Source organism: Crinia signifera, unplaced genomic scaffold (genome assembly GCF_055691185.1).
Source record: "Crinia signifera unplaced genomic scaffold, ASM5569118v1 HAP2_SCAFFOLD_505, whole genome shotgun sequence".
In the NCBI taxonomy this organism is placed as follows: domain Eukaryota; kingdom Metazoa; phylum Chordata; class Amphibia; order Anura; family Myobatrachidae; genus Crinia; species Crinia signifera.
In genome coordinates, this window is record NW_028142398.1 from 32,456 (window position 1) to 53,258 (window position 20,803).

A 20,803-nucleotide genomic window follows, 5' to 3' on the forward strand; every position below is an offset into this window, starting at 1 on the left:
GCTGCGACCTCCCAATAAATATGCAAACGCTATGTGACTTACCTACGATCTTACCACGGAAACATCAACTGGATCAAAGCAATGGAATTTTTGGACCCCCTCCCTCTCGATTTGAAATGGCTTGTTTTTTTTTTTTTTCTTGATCTCTTATATATTTTTTTTCTTTTCTTTTTGCGCTCTCTTTTCTCTCTCTTTTGTTTTGGGAATTTTTTTTCCTCTTTATTCTCTTTTGTTTTGGGAATTTTTTTTCCTCTTCCATTTTTTTCCAAGCCCAACAATTGATGATCATTGAGAGGGGGATTTAGAAAAAGTATCACTTACCTTCTTCGGACCATCATTTGGGTGGTAACTGCCAATAAAAGAAAACATTGGCCCACCCAGCTCACCTACACATGACTGTCCTGTCTGCCTGTCTGTTCCAAGTGACTGTCTGGCTGTCAGGTTCCGCCGGATTCCGAGTGAGCAGCTTGTGATGTCATAGAGGGCAGATTGTGATGTCACACAAAGGGTCCTGCCACATGAATGCCTGTCCATCTGACTGTCTACTACTACTGCTGCTGAATGGGCTCAAAACAGGAAAGCCGTCATTGCACCTGATTGTGCAAGATTCCTCCTTCTCCTCTGCAGCAGCTAGCTGATTGATTTACTCAGCAGCAGTTCGTCAGGGACACAGGCATGCGGCAGCAAAGAGCGAGGAGACAGCTGGCTGCTGCTGCTTGCCTGTTGGTCGTCTGCCTAGTGGGTGTGTGTCTGTTGACGCGACGTCAACAGACGGGGCGGAGCACATGCAAATTTGGCCTCCTACCCAGCTGAGGCACCCTGCCCGCCCGCCGACGACCTAATCACAAAATCAGTTGGATGGCTACTCGTCCTCCGGTCCCTGTCCAGCACTTCAAGTCCTATTCATACCTGCCGTACAGCCTGGTATCTTTCAGACTGCAACGTCAAAGAAGTGATGTGTGTGTGTTAGATGTGTCCGTGGTGCTGATCTCTTCTCCACCAGTGTTGGTGGCCGAATTCCGGTTTGCGCGCTTTGCTGGGACCCCATTCGGGTTATCGCTTCTCGGCCTTTTGGCTAAGATCAAGTGTAGTATCTGTTCTTATCAGTTGGGTATGGACTGGCCTCTGGCAGAGAATAGAGAAAGGTGAGACTGAGTAGCTGCTCTGATGGGCGGAGGGTGTGGGACCCCTCTGTTTTTTCCCGGGAGTAGTGAAAAGTCTCACTAAGTATCTTCACCTCTGCCTTTGGTAGGAGGTGTTGTTTCCGTAAATCCACTGGTAAGAGGGGGGGAGAAACACTGGGCCTAGTAGTTCGACTCTCTTGACGGGGTTTGTAGCCCCCGAAGGATGAGTCAGCGAAAGGCTCAGTCTAGTATCCAATCCCAGGGAGCGGAGAAAGGTTGGGACTGAGTAGATGGCTCCTGTTCCAGAGGTTCGTAGCCTCTGATGGGGAGACCGCGAAAGGCCCAGCTTAGTACCTTAACCCTGGGAGCGGAGAAACACTGGGACTGAGTAGATTGCTCTTCCGGAGGGGGTGCAGCCCCTAAGGGAGTCTTTCGAAAGGCCCAGTGGAGTACCCATTCCCATGCCAGGGGCTGGAAAATGCCTGCTGGTGAGACGGAGAAAAGCTTGGTCGGACGCTGAAGGGTCGGCTGCCTGGAGTCCGAGGCTGCACTGTGCCCCCGGGGAAACTCGGGGGTGCCGGACATGCACGGGTGATCCCAAGTCACCTTGCACGAATGGCACTTGCACTGCGCACTTCCCTTTAGGTTAGCGCTTCACGTCCTTACCCTGTCCTTTTGGATGGGGTAGGACAATTTTTCACACCCCCCCCCGGCCTTCTGGCTAGGGCCTTATTCTTTTCTTTTTATGATTTGCACGTTTTGCACTCCACGTTTTTTGTTAGTTTGTCACGTTTTTTCATTTGGGTAGTGCGGCTGTCCCTAACGGGCCTTCCGTTCCCCAAACGTGACTGGGACTCTTCACCTTTTGGGGAGAGTCCCGGTTCCCTCGAGGGCAACCCCGAGCCGCAAGGCGGAGGGAAGCCTAAGTCGGGTCTCTCCAAAGCACGGGCTGCGGAGGACCCACCGTCCGAAACCCTTCCGGGGGTGGAGGAAAAGCGGGTCTCTCTAAGCTTCGGCGAAGAGGACCCACCGATCCCTTTTTTCCCTTCCTTGGCCTTATGGTTGAGGGGGGTTAGGGGAACCATGGGGCCTTTCTCCTTTGGGAGAGGGCCACACGTTCGTACGGCTGCCCCCTGTGCACGCGTTTAGTCACGTCACTGGTGGTGGTGGGAGCACACCTCGGGCTCCCTGAGTTTCTTCAAACTCATCTGTTCTTATCAGTTTAATATCTGATACGCCCCCTATCTGGGGGCCATATATTAAATGGATTTTTAGAACAGGGAGATGGAAGAAGAGCTTGCTCTGTCCACTCCACGCATTGACCTGGTATTGCAGTACTTCCAGGACCGGTGCACCTTCCTAATCTGTTATCCAAAAAAAGACTATTTCCATTCCTGGCACTTGATTTGGAGTATCAATTGTTTGTGCACCTTTGTATTTAGAAATGCATGCATTTGCTGCTTCAAGGTTTAACCCTTGTGCATAAATACTTTCAAATCCTGCCTCAGTGTATCATTTTGTGACTATTTCTTGACTCCTTGAATTGTACTTTCTGGAATCGAGGCAGTTAATTACTTGACGTGACACTACACTTGATATCAGCATATGCGGCCTAGCCAAAAGACCGGAAGCCTGCCTAAATTAAAGGACTTATCAATCGCTGCGACCTCCCAATAAATATGCAAACGCTATGTGACTTACCTACGATCTTACCACGGAAACATCAACTGGATCAAAGCAATGGAATTTTTGGACCCCCTCCCTCTCGATTTGAAATGGCTTGTTTTTTTTTTTTTTTCTTGATCTCTTATATATTTTTTTTCTTTTCTTTTTGCGCTCTCTTTTCTCTCTCTTTTGTTTTGGGAATTTTTTTTCCTCTTTATTCTCTTTTGTTTTGGGAATTTTTTTTCCTCTTCCATTTTTTTCCAAGCCCAACAATTGATGATCATTGAGAGGGGGATTTAGAAAAAGTATCACTTACCTTCTTCGGACCATCATTTGGGTGGTAACTGCCAATAAAAGAAAACATTGGCCCACCCAGCTCACCTACACATGACTGTCCTGTCTGCCTGTCTGTTCCAAGTGACTGTCTGGCTGTCAGGTTCCGCCGGATTCCGAGTGAGCAGCTTGTGATGTCATAGAGGGCAGATTGTGATGTCACACAAAGGGTCCTGCCACATGAATGCCTGTCCATCTGACTGTCTACTACTACTGCTGCTGAATGGGCTCAAAACAGGAAAGCCGTCATTGCACCTGATTGTGCAAGATTCCTCCTTCTCCTCTGCAGCAGCTAGCTGATTGATTTACTCAGCAGCAGTTCGTCAGGGACACAGGCATGCGGCAGCAAAGAGCGAGGAGACAGCTGGCTGCTGCTGCTTGCCTGTTGGTCGTCTGCCTAGTGGGTGTGTGTCTGTTGACGCGACGTCAACAGACGGGGCGGAGCACATGCAAATTTGGCCTCCTACCCAGCTGAGGCACCCTGCCCGCCCGCCGACGACCTAATCACAAAATCAGTTGGATGGCTACTCGTCCTCCGGTCCCTGTCCAGCACTTCAAGTCCTATTCATACCTGCCGTACAGCCTGGTATCTTTCAGACTGCAACGTCAAAGAAGTGATGTGTGTGTGTTAGATGTGTCCGTGGTGCTGATCTCTTCTCCACCAGTGTTGGTGGCCGAATTCCGGTTTGCGCGCTTTGCTGGGACCCCATTCGGGTTATCGCTTCTCGGCCTTTTGGCTAAGATCAAGTGTAGTATCTGTTCTTATCAGTTTAATATCTGATACGCCCCCTATCTGGGGGCCATATATTAAATGGATTTTTAGAACAGGGAGATGGAAGAAGAGCTTGCTCTGTCCACTCCACGCATTGACCTGGTATTGCAGTACTTCCAGGACCGGTGCACCTTCCTAATCTGTTATCCAAAAAAAGACTATTTCCATTCCTGGCACTTGATTTGGAGTATCAATTGTTTGTGCACCTTTGTATTTAGAAATGCATGCATTTGCTGCTTCAAGGTTTAACCCTTGTGCATAAATACTTTCAAATCCTGCCTCAGTGTATCATTTTGTGACTATTTCTTGACTCCTTGAATTGTACTTTCTGGAATCGAGGCAGTTAATTACTTGACGTGACACTACACTTGATATCAGCATATGCGGCCTAGCCAAAAGACCGGAAGCCTGCCTAAATTAAAGGACTTATCAATCGCTGCGACCTCCCAATAAATATGCAAACGCTATGTGACTTACCTACGATCTTACCACGGAAACATCAACTGGATCAAAGCAATGGAATTTTTGGACCCCCTCCCTCTCGATTTGAAATGGCTTGTTTTTTTTTTTTTTTCTTGATCTCTTATATATTTTTTTTCTTTTCTTTTTGCGCTCTCTTTTCTCTCTCTTTTGTTTTGGGAATTTTTTTTCCTCTTTATTCTCTTTTGTTTTGGGAATTTTTTTTCCTCTTCCATTTTTTTCCAAGCCCAACAATTGATGATCATTGAGAGGGGGATTTAGAAAAAGTATCACTTACCTTCTTCGGACCATCATTTGGGTGGTAACTGCCAATAAAAGAAAACATTGGCCCACCCAGCTCACCTACACATGACTGTCCTGTCTGCCTGTCTGTTCCAAGTGACTGTCTGGCTGTCAGGTTCCGCCGGATTCCGAGTGAGCAGCTTGTGATGTCATAGAGGGCAGATTGTGATGTCACACAAAGGGTCCTGCCACATGAATGCCTGTCCATCTGACTGTCTACTACTACTGCTGCTGAATGGGCTCAAAACAGGAAAGCCGTCATTGCACCTGATTGTGCAAGATTCCTCCTTCTCCTCTGCAGCAGCTAGCTGATTGATTTACTCAGCAGCAGTTCGTCAGGGACACAGGCATGCGGCAGCAAAGAGCGAGGAGACAGCTGGCTGCTGCTGCTTGCCTGTTGGTCGTCTGCCTAGTGGGTGTGTGTCTGTTGACGCGACGTCAACAGACGGGGCGGAGCACATGCAAATTTGGCCTCCTACCCAGCTGAGGCACCCTGCCCGCCCGCCGACGACCTAATCACAAAATCAGTTGGATGGCTACTCGTCCTCCGGTCCCTGTCCAGCACTTCAAGTCCTATTCATACCTGCCGTACAGCCTGGTATCTTTCAGACTGCAACGTCAAAGAAGTGATGTGTGTGTGTTAGATGTGTCCGTGGTGCTGATCTCTTCTCCACCAGTGTTGGTGGCCGAATTCCGGTTTGCGCGCTTTGCTGGGACCCCATTCGGGTTATCGCTTCTCGGCCTTTTGGCTAAGATCAAGTGTAGTATCTGTTCTTATCAGTTTAATATCTGATACGCCCCCTATCTGGGGGCCATATATTAAATGGATTTTTAGAACAGGGAGATGGAAGAAGAGCTTGCTCTGTCCACTCCACGCATTGACCTGGTATTGCAGTACTTCCAGGACCGGTGCACCTTCCTAATCTGTTATCCAAAAAAAGACTATTTCCATTCCTGGCACTTGATTTGGAGTATCAATTGTTTGTGCACCTTTGTATTTAGAAATGCATGCATTTGCTGCTTCAAGGTTTAACCCTTGTGCATAAATACTTTCAAATCCTGCCTCAGTGTATCATTTTGTGACTATTTCTTGACTCCTTGAATTGTACTTTCTGGAATCGAGGCAGTTAATTACTTGACGTGACACTACACTTGATATCAGCATATGCGGCCTAGCCAAAAGACCGGAAGCCTGCCTAAATTAAAGGACTTATCAATCGCTGCGACCTCCCAATAAATATGCAAACGCTATGTGACTTACCTACGATCTTACCACGGAAACATCAACTGGATCAAAGCAATGGAATTTTTGGACCCCCTCCCTCTCGATTTGAAATGGCTTGTTTTTTTTTTTTTTTCTTGATCTCTTATATATTTTTTTTCTTTTCTTTTTGCGCTCTCTTTTCTCTCTCTTTTGTTTTGGGAATTTTTTTTCCTCTTTATTCTCTTTTGTTTTGGGAATTTTTTTTCCTCTTCCATTTTTTTCCAAGCCCAACAATTGATGATCATTGAGAGGGGGATTTAGAAAAAGTATCACTTACCTTCTTCGGACCATCATTTGGGTGGTAACTGCCAATAAAAGAAAACATTGGCCCACCCAGCTCACCTACACATGACTGTCCTGTCTGCCTGTCTGTTCCAAGTGACTGTCTGGCTGTCAGGTTCCGCCGGATTCCGAGTGAGCAGCTTGTGATGTCATAGAGGGCAGATTGTGATGTCACACAAAGGGTCCTGCCACATGAATGCCTGTCCATCTGACTGTCTACTACTACTGCTGCTGAATGGGCTCAAAACAGGAAAGCCGTCATTGCACCTGATTGTGCAAGATTCCTCCTTCTCCTCTGCAGCAGCTAGCTGATTGATTTACTCAGCAGCAGTTCGTCAGGGACACAGGCATGCGGCAGCAAAGAGCGAGGAGACAGCTGGCTGCTGCTGCTTGCCTGTTGGTCGTCTGCCTAGTGGGTGTGTGTCTGTTGACGCGACGTCAACAGACGGGGCGGAGCACATGCAAATTTGGCCTCCTACCCAGCTGAGGCACCCTGCCCGCCCGCCGACGACCTAATCACAAAATCAGTTGGATGGCTACTCGTCCTCCGGTCCCTGTCCAGCACTTCAAGTCCTATTCATACCTGCCGTACAGCCTGGTATCTTTCAGACTGCAACGTCAAAGAAGTGATGTGTGTGTGTTAGATGTGTCCGTGGTGCTGATCTCTTCTCCACCAGTGTTGGTGGCCGAATTCCGGTTTGCGCGCTTTGCTGGGACCCCATTCGGGTTATCGCTTCTCGGCCTTTTGGCTAAGATCAAGTGTAGTATCTGTTCTTATCAGTTTAATATCTGATACGCCCCCTATCTGGGGGCCATATATTAAATGGATTTTTAGAACAGGGAGATGGAAGAAGAGCTTGCTCTGTCCACTCCACGCATTGACCTGGTATTGCAGTACTTCCAGGACCGGTGCACCTTCCTAATCTGTTATCCAAAAAAAGACTATTTCCATTCCTGGCACTTGATTTGGAGTATCAATTGTTTGTGCACCTTTGTATTTAGAAATGCATGCATTTGCTGCTTCAAGGTTTAACCCTTGTGCATAAATACTTTCAAATCCTGCCTCAGTGTATCATTTTGTGACTATTTCTTGACTCCTTGAATTGTACTTTCTGGAATCGAGGCAGTTAATTACTTGACGTGACACTACACTTGATATCAGCATATGCGGCCTAGCCAAAAGACCGGAAGCCTGCCTAAATTAAAGGACTTATCAATCGCTGCGACCTCCCAATAAATATGCAAACGCTATGTGACTTACCTACGATCTTACCACGGAAACATCAACTGGATCAAAGCAATGGAATTTTTGGACCCCCTCCCTCTCGATTTGAAATGGCTTGTTTTTTTTTTTTTTTCTTGATCTCTTATATATTTTTTTTCTTTTCTTTTTGCGCTCTCTTTTCTCTCTCTTTTGTTTTGGGAATTTTTTTTCCTCTTTATTCTCTTTTGTTTTGGGAATTTTTTTTCCTCTTCCATTTTTTTCCAAGCCCAACAATTGATGATCATTGAGAGGGGGATTTAGAAAAAGTATCACTTACCTTCTTCGGACCATCATTTGGGTGGTAACTGCCAATAAAAGAAAACATTGGCCCACCCAGCTCACCTACACATGACTGTCCTGTCTGCCTGTCTGTTCCAAGTGACTGTCTGGCTGTCAGGTTCCGCCGGATTCCGAGTGAGCAGCTTGTGATGTCATAGAGGGCAGATTGTGATGTCACACAAAGGGTCCTGCCACATGAATGCCTGTCCATCTGACTGTCTACTACTACTGCTGCTGAATGGGCTCAAAACAGGAAAGCCGTCATTGCACCTGATTGTGCAAGATTCCTCCTTCTCCTCTGCAGCAGCTAGCTGATTGATTTACTCAGCAGCAGTTCGTCAGGGACACAGGCATGCGGCAGCAAAGAGCGAGGAGACAGCTGGCTGCTGCTGCTTGCCTGTTGGTCGTCTGCCTAGTGGGTGTGTGTCTGTTGACGCGACGTCAACAGACGGGGCGGAGCACATGCAAATTTGGCCTCCTACCCAGCTGAGGCACCCTGCCCGCCCGCCGACGACCTAATCACAAAATCAGTTGGATGGCTACTCGTCCTCCGGTCCCTGTCCAGCACTTCAAGTCCTATTCATACCTGCCGTACAGCCTGGTATCTTTCAGACTGCAACGTCAAAGAAGTGATGTGTGTGTGTTAGATGTGTCCGTGGTGCTGATCTCTTCTCCACCAGTGTTGGTGGCCGAATTCCGGTTTGCGCGCTTTGCTGGGACCCCATTCGGGTTATCGCTTCTCGGCCTTTTGGCTAAGATCAAGTGTAGTATCTGTTCTTATCAGTTTAATATCTGATACGCCCCCTATCTGGGGGCCATATATTAAATGGATTTTTAGAACAGGGAGATGGAAGAAGAGCTTGCTCTGTCCACTCCACGCATTGACCTGGTATTGCAGTACTTCCAGGACCGGTGCACCTTCCTAATCTGTTATCCAAAAAAAGACTATTTCCATTCCTGGCACTTGATTTGGAGTATCAATTGTTTGTGCACCTTTGTATTTAGAAATGCATGCATTTGCTGCTTCAAGGTTTAACCCTTGTGCATAAATACTTTCAAATCCTGCCTCAGTGTATCATTTTGTGACTATTTCTTGACTCCTTGAATTGTACTTTCTGGAATCGAGGCAGTTAATTACTTGACGTGACACTACACTTGATATCAGCATATGCGGCCTAGCCAAAAGACCGGAAGCCTGCCTAAATTAAAGGACTTATCAATCGCTGCGACCTCCCAATAAATATGCAAACGCTATGTGACTTACCTACGATCTTACCACGGAAACATCAACTGGATCAAAGCAATGGAATTTTTGGACCCCCTCCCTCTCGATTTGAAATGGCTTGTTTTTTTTTTTTTTTCTTGATCTCTTATATATTTTTTTTCTTTTCTTTTTGCGCTCTCTTTTCTCTCTCTTTTGTTTTGGGAATTTTTTTTCCTCTTTATTCTCTTTTGTTTTGGGAATTTTTTTTCCTCTTCCATTTTTTTCCAAGCCCAACAATTGATGATCATTGAGAGGGGGATTTAGAAAAAGTATCACTTACCTTCTTCGGACCATCATTTGGGTGGTAACTGCCAATAAAAGAAAACATTGGCCCACCCAGCTCACCTACACATGACTGTCCTGTCTGCCTGTCTGTTCCAAGTGACTGTCTGGCTGTCAGGTTCCGCCGGATTCCGAGTGAGCAGCTTGTGATGTCATAGAGGGCAGATTGTGATGTCACACAAAGGGTCCTGCCACATGAATGCCTGTCCATCTGACTGTCTACTACTACTGCTGCTGAATGGGCTCAAAACAGGAAAGCCGTCATTGCACCTGATTGTGCAAGATTCCTCCTTCTCCTCTGCAGCAGCTAGCTGATTGATTTACTCAGCAGCAGTTCGTCAGGGACACAGGCATGCGGCAGCAAAGAGCGAGGAGACAGCTGGCTGCTGCTGCTTGCCTGTTGGTCGTCTGCCTAGTGGGTGTGTGTCTGTTGACGCGACGTCAACAGACGGGGCGGAGCACATGCAAATTTGGCCTCCTACCCAGCTGAGGCACCCTGCCCGCCCGCCGACGACCTAATCACAAAATCAGTTGGATGGCTACTCGTCCTCCGGTCCCTGTCCAGCACTTCAAGTCCTATTCATACCTGCCGTACAGCCTGGTATCTTTCAGACTGCAACGTCAAAGAAGTGATGTGTGTGTGTTAGATGTGTCCGTGGTGCTGATCTCTTCTCCACCAGTGTTGGTGGCCGAATTCCGGTTTGCGCGCTTTGCTGGGACCCCATTCGGGTTATCGCTTCTCGGCCTTTTGGCTAAGATCAAGTGTAGTATCTGTTCTTATCAGTTTAATATCTGATACGCCCCCTATCTGGGGGCCATATATTAAATGGATTTTTAGAACAGGGAGATGGAAGAAGAGCTTGCTCTGTCCACTCCACGCATTGACCTGGTATTGCAGTACTTCCAGGACCGGTGCACCTTCCTAATCTGTTATCCAAAAAAAGACTATTTCCATTCCTGGCACTTGATTTGGAGTATCAATTGTTTGTGCACCTTTGTATTTAGAAATGCATGCATTTGCTGCTTCAAGGTTTAACCCTTGTGCATAAATACTTTCAAATCCTGCCTCAGTGTATCATTTTGTGACTATTTCTTGACTCCTTGAATTGTACTTTCTGGAATCGAGGCAGTTAATTACTTGACGTGACACTACACTTGATATCAGCATATGCGGCCTAGCCAAAAGACCGGAAGCCTGCCTAAATTAAAGGACTTATCAATCGCTGCGACCTCCCAATAAATATGCAAACGCTATGTGACTTACCTACGATCTTACCACGGAAACATCAACTGGATCAAAGCAATGGAATTTTTGGACCCCCTCCCTCTCGATTTGAAATGGCTTGTTTTTTTTTTTTTTTCTTGATCTCTTATATATTTTTTTTCTTTTCTTTTTGCGCTCTCTTTTCTCTCTCTTTTGTTTTGGGAATTTTTTTTCCTCTTTATTCTCTTTTGTTTTGGGAATTTTTTTTCCTCTTCCATTTTTTTCCAAGCCCAACAATTGATGATCATTGAGAGGGGGATTTAGAAAAAGTATCACTTACCTTCTTCGGACCATCATTTGGGTGGTAACTGCCAATAAAAGAAAACATTGGCCCACCCAGCTCACCTACACATGACTGTCCTGTCTGCCTGTCTGTTCCAAGTGACTGTCTGGCTGTCAGGTTCCGCCGGATTCCGAGTGAGCAGCTTGTGATGTCATAGAGGGCAGATTGTGATGTCACACAAAGGGTCCTGCCACATGAATGCCTGTCCATCTGACTGTCTACTACTACTGCTGCTGAATGGGCTCAAAACAGGAAAGCCGTCATTGCACCTGATTGTGCAAGATTCCTCCTTCTCCTCTGCAGCAGCTAGCTGATTGATTTACTCAGCAGCAGTTCGTCAGGGACACAGGCATGCGGCAGCAAAGAGCGAGGAGACAGCTGGCTGCTGCTGCTTGCCTGTTGGTCGTCTGCCTAGTGGGTGTGTGTCTGTTGACGCGACGTCAACAGACGGGGCGGAGCACATGCAAATTTGGCCTCCTACCCAGCTGAGGCACCCTGCCCGCCCGCCGACGACCTAATCACAAAATCAGTTGGATGGCTACTCGTCCTCCGGTCCCTGTCCAGCACTTCAAGTCCTATTCATACCTGCCGTACAGCCTGGTATCTTTCAGACTGCAACGTCAAAGAAGTGATGTGTGTGTGTTAGATGTGTCCGTGGTGCTGATCTCTTCTCCACCAGTGTTGGTGGCCGAATTCCGGTTTGCGCGCTTTGCTGGGACCCCATTCGGGTTATCGCTTCTCGGCCTTTTGGCTAAGATCAAGTGTAGTATCTGTTCTTATCAGTTTATTCTGAGAGGCAGCTCTGCTCCTTGTTTCTTGGACCGACAACGGTCCTTCTCAGGGCTACCGCTGCCAGGCCGAGAAGAGCGAATTGAGCGAAGACGTCGAGACTGCGAGGAGGAGAAGACATCGCTGAAGAGGGAGAAGCCGGAGAAGACTGAGGGTCAGACTTGCTCTGCTCTGCCCTCCGAAGCGACTGCCGACCCCTCCCCCTCTCGACGCCGAGGAAGAAGCTCCGCCCCCGACTGCGAGGAGAAGAGGATTTCGCCAGAAGAGGAGATCAACGCACCCTAGCCACCTGGGAGAGGCAGACTTGTTGGCTCTGCCCTCTCGAAGCCTTGCAGCACTCCCGAGCTGCCTAGGAGGGTCAGACTTTCCTGCTCTGCCCTCTGAAGCCTCCACCGCTCCGGAGCCGCCGCCGAGGGTCAGACTTTCTGCTCTGCCCTCCGAAGCTCTGCAACGCTCCCCAGCCTCCGTGGAGGGTTAGACTTGCTTTGCTCTGCCCTCTGAAGCCGTGCATCGCTCTCTAGCCACCTTGGAGGGTTAGACTTGTGTTGCTCTGCCCTCTGAAGAGATTTCCTCCTTCCCCTCCTGCCGGGGTCCCGGAAAAGACCCTTTTGCCCCGAGAAGCCGGAAGGATGGCCACAGCCTCCGCTCCAGCCCCCCTCGCCGGGAAGAAGGGCAAGTCCCCGGCCGAAACCCCAGCAAATGTGGCCGGCCCCAGCTCCTGCCCCCCTTCAGGGACACCACCAGCGGTGCCCACCAGGGATGGCTCCAAGGCTACCCCAGCCCTGGAACCCTGGATGAGGCAAACCGTGGTGATGAAGCTGAAGGAGGTGGACGGACAGGTGCCGGACCTTTCGCTGGTGCAATTCGGCAAGATGATGGTCCTGGACCAAGGATTCTCGGCCCCCGAAGTCCTCAGCACCCAGACCTTCATCAAGGGGATCTTTTATGTCACCTTCGCCACCATTGCCATCTGCAAGAGGTATTGGGAGGCGGTGAAAGCGGCGAAGCCTGATTCCCCTCTCTCTCGCTTTGTGGGCAACTGCCCTATTCAAAGGGAGGAGAGGCGGGTGACGGTTTCAATGCGAAGTCCACATGTGCCTGCCAAAGACATCGTCACATTCCTGAACAGATCCTGCACGGTCATCAGGGACCCCACAAGGGTCCTGCTGAGCAACGGGCTCTGGGACGTAAAGTGGTCGGTGGTGGTCAGGCTCCACAAGGACACTTCGTGCCCAGACGGAGTCAAGCACCTCAAACAGTGCTTCTCCCTGGGGGGAACCGCTGGACTCATCTACTACGCGGATCAACCACGCACCTGTCGAAAGTGCAGTGGGAAAGACCACGTGGGAAGAGAGTGCAAGGTCTCGGCATGCAAGTTCTGTCACGTGGCCGGCCACGAGACAAAGGACTGCCCCACGAAGCTCGTCTGCAACCTGTGCGGCAAAGGAGACCACCTCTACAAGGCATGCCCTGACAGAGCGAGATCCTACGCCGCAGCAGTGAAGGGAGTTACCCCCATGGTGCCTCCCCAGCCGGTACAGAAGCAGCCAAAGCCGAAGCCGCAGAGACAAGGTGGTAAGAAACCCTCCCCTGCCCCTGTCATCCCCACCCCTCCTCCCCTACCTCCCTCTGTGACAGCACCCCCCTCCACTGCTGCTCACCCCCCTCCCTCACCCTCCCGACCTCTTGCCCAACCCACCCCTCTTCCCTCCACCCCCTCTGCCCCTCCCCTCTCCGAGGAGGAGTTTCCACCCCTTGCCCCTGCAGGCCCGACTACGCTGAGACGGAAGAGGAAGGTGTTGGAGAGCCCCGCTGCCGACCCGGAAACTTCCAAAAAGGCAGCAGTTGAGTTGGTGGAACCACCCCAGCCCGCCCCCTCCCTCGAGGAGGAGATGGCGGCCTTGGTGGAATGTTACGACGAGTTTGGGGCGACTGAACTCGTCTGCGACAGCGACATCGACCAGCTGCTTGGCATTACGGAACCAACCCATGAAGGAGATCCAGCTGCAGAGCCGGACGCTGCGCCCCCTGATGGGAGTGGTAACGTAAACGTATCGTAACCTAACCTGCCCTTTCTCTTAACAGATGGTAGCTTTTAATATTCTTACCATTAATGTGAGGAGCATTAAGGATAAGGCTAGGAGACAGTCTGTTTTTACTTTCCTTGACTATCAGAAATGTGATGTTTACATGTTGCAGGAATGCTCTCTCCCTTTCTCCAGGTCATACAAGCACCTGGCCCGGCAGTGGTCCCATGGCCCGTCCTACTGGTCCGGTGGAGGTGAGTGTAAGTCTACAGGGGTAGCTATTCTGATCAGGGGGAGCCTCTTCACGCTGGATTCTGTTCAGGAGCTTGTCTGCGGCAGGTTACTTGTCGTAGACGGCTCATGGGCAGGTGAGCCTATCAGGCTTATCTGCGTGTACGCTTCACCTATCAAGAATGAGCGTTTGGAATTATTCCAGACCCTGCGGACCCAGCTCGCCACCACCAGGGCTGTAGTGATGGCTGGAGACTTCAACTGCCCGATCGAAGGGGATGGACGAAGCACCTGCAACTCTGCGAAGTTGGACATCACGTCCAATCTGCTCCGGGAAATGGTGGCCGAAGCGTCACTGCGGGACGCTGTGGGCTCCATGGGGGGAGGCTCCGTGAATTTCACGTGGAGCCGCCCCGATGGCTCTGTGCGTTCCCGCATTGACTTCGTGTTCACCTCCCGGGCAGTGCAGCAGGTTAGGCATTCTATGGTTCCCTGCTTCTTCTCTGACCACAGGGCCATTCTCTTCCAAGGTATCCTGGGCCATGGTTTTCCACCTGGCCCAGGCTCCTGGAAGTTGAACTGTGCACTGCTGGAAAAGGAGGAGGTATTGGCTGAACTTAAGGATGCCTACATCACATGGAAAAATGACAAATGCTATTTTGACTGTATGTCTGACTGGTGGGAATATGCCAAATCTAACATCCGCAGTTTCTTTCAGGTCAAAGGGCGTATCCAGGCATGCGACCGTAAGAGGAACCTCAGAAATCTGCAGCGTGAGCTCCAGTCCCTGGTGGACCTCCAGCGGTGCGGCTGGGACGTGAAGGACGACCTGGATGAGACCAAAAAGAGCCTGAAAAGGCACTTTGAGGAGGAGTCCAGACGTATCGTCTTCCGTTCCAAGGTGGAGAATCTGGAGAAGGGTGAGAAGTGCTCTTCTTTCTTTTTCAGGAAACTCCACTCTGGCCACACGCCCCTGACCGAGCTGCGAGATGAGAATGGCATTCCCAGACAGGGGAAGGAGGGCGTGATGAAGGTCGTCCGCGACTACTACAGCGACCTCTACTCCCCTAAGACGACTGACAACGACATGGCCGACAAGTTCCTGTCAGGTATCACTAACCCTATTGATCCTGCAGGCAGATCGGCGCTGGACGCTCCCCTGACGCTGGAGGAGGTATTATCTGCCACCAAATCCTTTAGGCAAGGCAGGACTCCAGGTAACGATGGTCTCCCAGCTGAGCTCTATGTAGCGCTGTGGGATCTAATCGGCCCGGACCTGCTCGAGCTGTATGAGGAGATGGTGGTGGAGGGAAAAATGCCTCCTTCGCTGAGGGAAGGGATGATCACGATCTTGTATAAGCGGAAGGGGGAGAGATGTGAGCTGAAAAATTGGAGGCCCATCTCTCTTCTGAACGTGGACTACAAGATCCTCGCCAAGGTACTGGCCAATAGGCTGAAGGCTGTCATCGGACAGATTGTTCATCCGGATCAGACCTGTGGTATACCTGGCCGCAGGATCGCAGACAGCCTTGCCCTCCTCAGGGACACGGTCCATTACGTGAAAGATCGTAATGTGCGCACGGCCCTGATCAGTCTTGATCAGGAAAAGGCCTTTGACCGTGTCTCTCATGAGCTGATGGGTAAGGTGCTGCGAAAATTTGGTCTTGGTGAATTGTTTTGTTCGTATGTTAACCTTATGTACCTCGATATCCACAGCACGGTGTTGGTGAACGGCTGGAAGACTGACCCCTTTCCGGTTCTCTCTGGGGTCAGACAAGGCTGCCCTCTTTCACCTCTTCTTTTTGTTTGTGTTATAGAGCTCCTGGCCCTATCCATCAGACAGAATCCAGAGATTAGAGGGATCACCGCACCAGGTCCAGACCACCCAGTGGCCAAGTGCTCGCTGTACATGGACGACGTCACTGTCTTCTGCGCGGATCAACGCTCGGTGGCAGCACTCGTCCAGACCTGTGAGGACTTCGGCCGTGCTTCGGGGGCAAAAGTCAACTGCGGGAAGTCAGAAGCCATGCTCTTCGGAAACTGGCACCTGTCATCCTCGGCTCCTTTCCCATTTACCGTCAAACCGGACCTCATCAAAATTCTGGGTGTCTGGTTCGGTGATGATGGAGCCGCCCGGAAGTGCTGGGATGAGAAACTTGCTACAGTGAGACAGAAAATTGGACTGTGGAGCCTCAGAGACCTTTCCATCGAAGGGAAAGCCCTTGTGCTGCGGAACGAGATCCTTCCCGTCCTGCAGTACACAGCCCAGGCCTGGCCGCCGCCAACTGCGGTCTGCAAGGCCATTACCCGGGCCACTTTCCACTTCATCTGGGGCTCCAAAATGGACAGAGTGAAGCGGAGCATTATGTACAAGGATCCCCTCAAAGGTGGCAAAGGCATTCCAGACATTCCAACTATGCTGAGAGCCTTCTTTGTATGTACGTGCATCCGCAGAACTTTGATTGACAGTTGTGCCGGCTCTGCGGGGAACTCCATGTCCCGCTTCTTCCTCCTACCACTGTGGAGGACCCTTAAATGGGACAAGTGGGACAGCTCCATCCCTTACAACTGGACCACTCCGTGGTTTTACCTGGACGTGTCCAAGTTTGTGAGGGAACACCAACTGGAGGGATTAAAACCCGACTTGTGGAAGCCAAAAACTGTCCACAAGCTCATCAGAGCCAAAGACACTATGGAATCGATCCCAGGGCTCCCGGCGGCAACTGTTAAGTTTGTCTGGGAGTGCGTGGCATCCAAGAGACTGACTAATAGACATAAAGACTTGTCATGGATGGCCATCCAGGGGGGTTTGCCTCTCCGGTCATTCATGCACTCCCGAAACTTGTGTAGGTACAGACATTGTCCCTGGTGCCTCGTTCGCGAGGAAACATCTATGCACCTCTTCTGGGACTGCACCTATGCACAGTTGCTGCTGGATGCCCTAGAGACTGAGTTTAAGGACTGTGTGCCCAGGAGCCACCTATCGTACCATTCGGTGCTTTACGGACTGTTCCCCGGCACACACACTGTTGGGGCGACCCAGGAAGCCTGGCGCCTTATAAACTGTTTTAAGGACGCTGTGTGGTTTGCCAGGAATCGCCTCATTATGAGGAGGGAGAGGATGTCCGTGCAGGACTGCCGCAGGCTGATCCACAGCCTGCTCAGAGACTACTCCATCCGGGATAGCCCTGAGGAAGAAGAGGACTAACCCCCCCCTTCTTCTGGCCCTTTCCCCATTGAACTGAGTGATAAGAACTGTGACGTGGCCCCACTCCCCCATTTCACGATGTCTGTTGTTTTATTGATGTCCTGTCTATTTATTGCCCTCCCCTTATATGTGTCTGTCTGGTCAATAAAGCTTCGGGCAACGTGACTCCCCCTCCCTCATCCCCCTCCCCTCCACCCATAGTCTTATCCATAGTCAATGATTGTTTAAGGTTAGAATGCATAGTGCATAGCATGTCTTATGGTATTTGATTTCTTATACTGTATTTCATGAAATGTACTATACAGTTTTGCATGTGTGCTGTGTTTTGGCTGTGCTGCGACACAGTATATATGTCTGAATGTTACCGTCTGTTTTTTGCTTTCTTTATGTACAATAAAGATTTGCCTTTTCAATCAAAAAAATCTGTTCTTATCAGTTTAATATCTGATACGCCCCCTATCTGGGGGCCATATATTAAATGGATTTTTAGAACAGGGAGATGGAAGAAGAGCTTGCTCTGTCCACTCCACGCATTGACCTGGTATTGCAGTACTTCCAGGACCGGTGCACCTTCCTAATCTGTTATCCAAAAAAAGACTATTTCCATTCCTGGCACTTGATTTGGAGTATCAATTGTTTGTGCACCTTTGTATTTAGAAATGCATGCATTTGCTGCTTCAAGGTTTAACCCTTGTGCATAAATACTTTCAAATCCTGCCTCAGTGTATCATTTTGTGACTATTTCTTGACTCCTTGAATTGTACTTTCTGGAATCGAGGCAGTTAATTACTTGACGTGACACTACACTTGATATCAGCATATGCGGCCTAGCCAAAAGACCGGAAGCCTGCCTAAATTAAAGGACTTATCAATCGCTGCGACCTCCCAATAAATATGCAAACGCTATGTGACTTACCTACGATCTTACCACGGAAACATCAACTGGATCAAAGCAATGGAATTTTTGGACCCCCTCCCTCTCGATTTGAAATGGCTTGTTTTTTTTTTTTTTTCTTGATCTCTTATATATTTTTTTTCTTTTCTTTTTGCGCTCTCTTTTCTCTCTCTTTTGTTTTGGGAATTTTTTTTCCTCTTTATTCTCTTTTGTTTTGGGAATTTTTTTTCCTCTTCCATTTTTTTCCAAGCCCAACAATTGATGATCATTGAGAGGGGGATTTAGAAAAAGTATCACTTACCTTCTTCGGACCATCATTTGGGTGGTAACTGCCAATAAAAGAAAACATTGGCCCACCCAGCTCACCTACACATGACTGTCCTGTCTGCCTGTCTGTTCCAAGTGACTGTCTGGCTGTCAGGTTCCGCCGGATTCCGAGTGAGCAGCTTGTGATGTCATAGAGGGCAGATTGTGATGTCACACAAAGGGTCCTGCCACATGAATGCCTGTCCATCTGACTGTCTACTACTACTGCTGCTGAATGGGCTCAAAACAGGAAAGCCGTCATTGCACCTGATTGTGCAAGATTCCTCCTTCTCCTCTGCAGCAGCTAGCTGATTGATTTACTCAGCAGCAGTTCGTCAGGGACACAGGCATGCGGCAGCAAAGAGCGAGGAGACAGCTGGCTGCTGCTGCTTGCCTGTTGGTCGTCTGCCTAGTGGGTGTGTGTCTGTTGACGCGACGTCAACAGACGGGGCGGAGCACATGCAAATTTGGCCTCCTACCCAGCTGAGGCACCCTGCCCGCCCGCCGACGACCTAATCACAAAATCAGTTGGATGGCTACTCGTCCTCCGGTCCCTGTCCAGCACTTCAAGTCCTATTCATACCTGCCGTACAGCCTGGTATCTTTCAGACTGCAACGTCAAAGAAGTGATGTGTGTGTGTTAGATGTGTCCGTGGTGCTGATCTCTTCTCCACCAGTGTTGGTGGCCGAATTCCGGTTTGCGCGCTTTGCTGGGACCCCATTCGGGTTATCGCTTCTCGGCCTTTTGGCTAAGATCAAGTGTAGTATCTGTTCTTATCAGTTTAATATCTGATACGCCCCCTATCTGGGGGCCATATATTAAATGGATTTTTAGAACAGGGAGATGGAAGAAGAGCTTGCTCTGTCCACTCCACGCATTGACCTGGTATTGCAGTACTTCCAGGACCGGTGCACCTTCCTAATCTGTTATCCAAAAAAAGACTATTTCCATTCCTGGCACTTGATTTGGAGTATCAATTGTTTGTGCACCTTTGTATTTAGAAATGCATGCATTTGCTGCTTCAAGGTTTAACCCTTGTGCATAAATACTTTCAAATCCTGCCTCAGTGTATCATTTTGTGACTATTTCTTGACTCCTTGAATTGTACTTTCTGGAATCGAGGCAGTTAATTACTTGACGTGACACTACACTTGATATCAGCATATGCGGCCTAGCCAAAAGACCGGAAGCCTGCCTAAATTAAAGGACTTATCAATCGCTGCGACCTCCCAATAAATATGCAAACGCTATGTGACTTACCTACGATCTTACCACGGAAACATCAACTGGATCAAAGCAATGGAATTTTTGGACCCCCTCCCTCTCGATTTGAAATGGCTTGTTTTTTTTTTTTTTTCTTGATCTCTTATATATTTTTTTTCTTTTCTTTTTGCGCTCTCTTTTCTCTCTCTTTTGTTTTGGGAATTTTTTTTCCTCTTTATTCTCTTTTGTTTTGGGAATTTTTTTTCCTCTTCCATTTTTTTCCAAGCCCAACAATTGATGATCATTGAGAGGGGGATTTAGAAAAAGTATCACTTACCTTCTTCGGACCATCATTTGGGTGGTAACTGCCAATAAAAGAAAACATTGGCCCACCCAGCTCACCTACACATGACTGTCCTGTCTGCCTGTCTGTTCCAAGTGACTGTCTGGCTGTCAGGTTCCGCCGGATTCCGAGTGAGCAGCTTGTGATGTCATAGAGGGCAGATTGTGATGTCACACAAAGGGTCCTGCCACATGAATGCCTGTCCATCTGACTGTCTACTACTACTGCTGCTGAATGGGCTCAAAACAGGAAAGCCGTCATTGCACCTGATTGTGCAAGATTCCTCCTTCTCCTCTGCAGCAGCTAGCTGATTGATTTACTCAGCAGCAGTTCGTCAGGGACACAGGCATGCGGCAGCAAAGAGCGAGGAGACAGCTGGCTGCTGCTGCTTGCCTGTTGGTCGTCTGCCTAGTGGGTGTGTGTCTGTTGACGCGACGTCAACAGACGGGGCGGAGCACATGCAAATTTGGCCTCCTACCCAGCTGAGGCACCCTGCCCGCCCGCCGACGACCTAATCACAAAATCAGTTGGATGGCTACTCGTCCTCCGGTCCCTGTCCAGCACTTCAAGTCCTATTCATACCTGCCGTACAGCCTGGTATCTTTCAGACTGCAACGTCAAAGAAGTGATGTGTGTGTGTTAGATGTGTCCGTGGTGCTGATCTCTTCTCCACCAGTGTTGGTGGCCGAATTCCGGTTTGCGCGCTTTGCTGGGACCCCATTCGGGTTATCGCTTCTCGGCCTTTTGGCTAAGATCAAGTGTAGTATCTGTTCTTATCAGTTTAATATCTGATACGCCCCCTATCTGGGGGCCATATATTAAATGGATTTTTAGAACAGGGAGATGGAAGAAGAGCTTGCTCTGTCCACTCCACGCATTGACCTGGTATTGCAGTACTTCCAGGACCGGTGCACCTTCCTAATCTGTTATCCAAAAAAAGACTATTTCCATTCCTGGCACTT

General features: G+C 49.2%; 7 non-coding genes and 4 pseudogenes across 7 annotated transcripts; all 11 read left to right on the plus strand.

Moving 5' to 3' along the window:
* The first annotated feature begins 1,055 nt into the window (after nt 1-1,055).
* On the plus strand, nt 1,056-1,192 carry LOC146055627 (U2 spliceosomal RNA; annotated as a pseudogene).
* Nucleotides 1,193-2,308: 1,116 nt separating this feature from the next.
* LOC146055624 (U2 spliceosomal RNA) lies at nt 2,309-2,484 on the plus strand (annotated as a pseudogene).
* A 1,355-nt stretch (nt 2,485-3,839) lies between these two features.
* Nucleotides 3,840-4,030, plus strand: LOC146055599 (U2 spliceosomal RNA). The gene has a single exon (XR_014468789.1). It is a non-coding gene; the product is annotated as a U2 spliceosomal RNA (small nuclear RNA).
* Nucleotides 4,031-5,385: 1,355 nt separating this feature from the next.
* On the plus strand, nt 5,386-5,576 carry LOC146055600 (U2 spliceosomal RNA). The gene has a single exon (XR_014468790.1). It is a non-coding gene; the product is annotated as a U2 spliceosomal RNA (small nuclear RNA).
* A 1,355-nt stretch (nt 5,577-6,931) lies between these two features.
* On the plus strand, nt 6,932-7,122 carry LOC146055601 (U2 spliceosomal RNA). Its single transcript, XR_014468791.1, has one exon. It is a non-coding gene; the product is annotated as a U2 spliceosomal RNA (small nuclear RNA).
* A 1,355-nt stretch (nt 7,123-8,477) lies between these two features.
* Nucleotides 8,478-8,668, plus strand: LOC146055602 (U2 spliceosomal RNA). Its single transcript, XR_014468792.1, has one exon. It is a non-coding gene; the product is annotated as a U2 spliceosomal RNA (small nuclear RNA).
* A 1,355-nt stretch (nt 8,669-10,023) lies between these two features.
* LOC146055603 (U2 spliceosomal RNA) lies at nt 10,024-10,214 on the plus strand. Its single transcript, XR_014468793.1, has one exon. It is a non-coding gene; the product is annotated as a U2 spliceosomal RNA (small nuclear RNA).
* A 1,355-nt stretch (nt 10,215-11,569) lies between these two features.
* On the plus strand, nt 11,570-11,676 carry LOC146055626 (U2 spliceosomal RNA; annotated as a pseudogene).
* Nucleotides 11,677-17,488: 5,812 nt separating this feature from the next.
* LOC146055619 (U2 spliceosomal RNA) lies at nt 17,489-17,668 on the plus strand (annotated as a pseudogene).
* A 1,355-nt stretch (nt 17,669-19,023) lies between these two features.
* On the plus strand, nt 19,024-19,214 carry LOC146055604 (U2 spliceosomal RNA). Its single transcript, XR_014468794.1, has one exon. It is a non-coding gene; the product is annotated as a U2 spliceosomal RNA (small nuclear RNA).
* A 1,355-nt stretch (nt 19,215-20,569) lies between these two features.
* Nucleotides 20,570-20,760, plus strand: LOC146055605 (U2 spliceosomal RNA). The gene has a single exon (XR_014468795.1). It is a non-coding gene; the product is annotated as a U2 spliceosomal RNA (small nuclear RNA).
* Nucleotides 20,761-20,803: the final 43 nt, after the last annotated feature.